The sequence below is a fragment of the Trachymyrmex septentrionalis genome, unplaced genomic scaffold (genome assembly GCF_001594115.1).
Source record: "Trachymyrmex septentrionalis isolate Tsep2-gDNA-1 unplaced genomic scaffold, Tsep1.0 scaffold74, whole genome shotgun sequence".
Taxonomy (NCBI): Eukaryota; Metazoa; Arthropoda; class Insecta; order Hymenoptera; family Formicidae; genus Trachymyrmex; species Trachymyrmex septentrionalis.
Genome location: NW_017305927.1, coordinates 1,728,419 through 1,731,885, shown reverse-complemented (window position 1 = coordinate 1,731,885; position 3,467 = coordinate 1,728,419). Strand labels below are relative to the sequence as shown.

The window sequence follows — 3,467 nt, the reverse complement described above, 5'->3', positions numbered from 1 at the left end:
CACCTCCCTCTCGACCCGTTTGCCCGACCAAACCCCTTTGGCACTCTTCCTCCTTTCCTTGTTTACGCGAAAGACAAAGAGGAACTAATTGCGAATTAGCCATCCTTTTTCTATGGTATCGTTGCTCAGAAGTATCCCGTTATCAATTTTTCTGCGAAGGTATTTTTAAGTTTCTCACGTTCAATAGAATATAAAATGTAAAATAATTCATAAGTGATCCTCCGACGAAGCTTTATTTTAAAAAATAAAAATATCTGAGTTTTGCAATATTACATATTATATTGATAACATAATGATTTTTAATATTTAAAGTAAAGAAGTGGAATTGAAGTGTAAACAACGTAAATGAAGTGTAATGTTGAAAATTAGTAGGAGTTGGAGATTCTCCGCAACAAATACAGTATTAAATGTATGTAACGTTTTCTATAATTGCCGCAAAATCTCTATAAAATAATATAGAGAAGATGAGCAATGTAATATCGGTGAGTTACTCTATTCTGCCGAATATTAATTTCTACTGTCACTCTAATTTCTTTATAAAAGCTCGCGAATATGTAAATATACACGGACATATGTGCCATTTTTATTATTAACTGATTAACTATCATTTTGCATTATAAAGAAAAAATGACCAAAGACATAATGTTTTCAGAAAAAAAAAACAGAGTTTAAATTTAAAGGTAAAATTCCAGAAATTTCCCTGAATTCCGATAAAATTCTATAAAAATCCTAGGTTTTCGAGAATACAAAAAGGTATTCTCTGAAAATTCCAGGTTTTCCCAAGTTTTTCTAATAATCCTGAAGTAAAACAAAAGGAAAATATTTAAAAAAAAACAGATAAGGGGGACGATAAGATAATATATCTAAAAGTTGTTAATTAATCTCATCAAGATATCCTAGAAATTAAGCAATAAAAACTATATATATATTGTTAGAGAAAGAGAGAGTACTTAAATGTATAACTTGCTAGGCATGTTTATTATTTAAAGATAAAATTTTAAATCAAATGATTATATTGTATCTGACTCTTCGTCACTCAATTGCTCAAAAATTATTTCTCATATTTAAACACATATAATTGGAGGAGATTATCTTATAATCTTCTAATTGTATTTAAGTAACAAACGGACTTTGTTGTTTCACTCCCGGAATGTCTTGATATCTTACTTAACAATTTTTTATCATTAAATGTAATAGATTTATTACCTTTAATAACAATTTTTCTCAAAATATTTTCCCAAGATAATCGATATACTTAATTCCGCTCTTGTTGTTAGCCAAAAAACAACTAAAACTTAACATTCCCCATAAAAATTTTATATTTTCTATTTAAAAAATTTAATCATAGTTCCAGCAAAGGTCTTTATTTGATACTAAAAATGAAGATATTCAAGGGAGAATATATTTTCAAGTATTTTATTTGTGAGACACATTACAATGCTCGATAATCGACGATGCCGATTCGGAATCCTGAAACGTTAATATTCTCACCTTGTCAAACCTATAAGACCGACCAATTAAGTCGGACGGTAGCTGTGAGCTGTGGACCAATCGTGGACAGTCTTCGTTAGAAAGGAACCGATTATGGGTTCGCTACCGCGCAACAGTTTAGCTTGAAACTTAACTGTTGCGTCTAAGAAGAGCTATCATTAAGTCCGGAATAGGGGTCCGGGCATTAGGATTAGTGGCCGAAACGTTTTGGATAGGCTTCTGTATCGCTTGAGCTCATCCCCGGGCCTCTCGCCCACGAAGGAGGACGACCGCGATCATCGTAATTCGATCAGCTGGTGTTGGGTTCCTCGTTCGTCGAAGCGGAGGTACCAGAGAAATTGTATTTGCATTCTCACAATATACACATCACGAAGGAAGCGCAAACTTACAGAGGATTTTAAGCCAGACCATACTCGGTCCTCACATCTAGAGATCCTCTCCCCTAAATTAGTACTGTATCTAAAACTTGTAATTGTGGGAATAATTGGCTTAACGAATATCGATGTTCGTATGATTGCATTCCTTCTTCTGAATAAAGATAAAAAGAGGAAAGCGATATGCACGAATACCGTCACGCTTCAAGTCAAGCCCAGAATTACAAATCTTGTGCTGCGTTAGGGGGTTGTGCTCTCCCTATCGGCGGTACTCTACCCTTGTTTTTTATAGAATGAGATGCAATAGCTTCGATAGCGCGTTGACGAACCTCAATCGCAGTCAAATGCAGACGACACTGCTCGAGGTCGTTAAGAATCGAGTGATGGGAATCTAAAGTTTTTCACTATCTTTCATCGATATACGCAGAATTCCGGAGCGATGAGAGTGCGTTTATCGTCGCGTGTGCGCGTATAGGCGTCGACGTGAGAGAATTCCGCGTATATATGCATACGCACGCGGAATATACACATACGCGCGCACATATGCACACGTGCATATGCGCACGGATACGCGAGAACGAATGCGCTTCAAATTTCGCAAGAGACAGACGAGCTCTCGCTGGACACGGACTCGCTTTCTGAGAGTTCGCGATTTCCGGAGCGGCCGATCCGAGAAGATCAAACCCGAGTAGTAGCAGCCGATGAGAGGAGCCTATCTCGAAATACGTAACGCGAGCTAAGGCTCGTTCGCGGAGGCTCGCTTCGCGATTTGATCTCAGGTGTGCCAGAGAACCCATCAACCCAGGAAGCCTTGGCTTTCCCTTAGAGGGACTGTCACTCACCTCGGCGTACACGTCACCTTCGCTGCCGCTGTTTCGCCCGCGAACTGCGCACCAACACGTCGCCGGTCTCCTCGCGTGAGCACGCAGAGCAACAGGTATTCTAGTCGCCGCTCGGGCGACTAAGAATCTCGCGTCTCTCGCGAGCTGAGACGGAGAGAGAAGGGGAGAGATCGCAACCTCCGGACTCTCTCTCTCTCTCTCTCTCTCTGCCTGGAGTGAGCGCGCGGAACCGTTCCCGAAGGGTACTGCGTACGAGAGACCTTTTCGAGTACTTGATGGTTTTTTCGATACTATAAAAGCTGAGAGAGCCGAACCGAGCTAAGCTGAACACGAAACTGTGCTGCCGATCTCTCGTGTTCCGTTCTCCTCCTCCTCCTCCTCCCGCCTTGCCCGCCGCCTCCTTCTCTTCTTCTTCCTCCACCTCCACCGCTGGGTTCTCTCCTTCAGCTCCTCCTTCTACTCGCGGTACGCGTTCGGTTCCCGTTCCGCGCCGCGTTCCCGTTCCGTTCTCCCTCTTCGTCGATCTCGCGCCTCGGCATCGACGTTCTCCGCAGGTGCGACAAAGCGGAGAGAAAGGACGACGGGGCCGACGGCGCGAGGAGGGGAAGAGAGATCAACCGTGAGCAAGGGAAAGAGATCTCCCCAGCTACCACCTCTCTACAAAACGCGTCGCGCGTACTGTAAAAAGCATATCGCCCGAGGCGTTACATCGCGAACCAGTAAAACTTGTCGTACGCCGACATCGCGCGCTCATCGATCG

The 3,467-nt window shown here is 42.2% G+C and overlaps 1 protein-coding gene across 1 annotated transcript in view; it reads right to left on the bottom strand.

Annotated features, from left to right (window-relative positions):
* Positions 1 to 3,415, bottom strand: part of LOC108754010 — a 16,473-nt gene extending 13,058 nt beyond the window's left edge. The window contains exon 1 of the mRNA XM_018496012.1: positions 2,708 to 3,415. The gene's annotated coding sequence lies outside the window, so the exon portion shown is untranslated. The remainder of the gene's footprint in view (positions 1 to 2,707) is intronic.
* Positions 3,416 to 3,467: the final 52 nt, after the last annotated feature.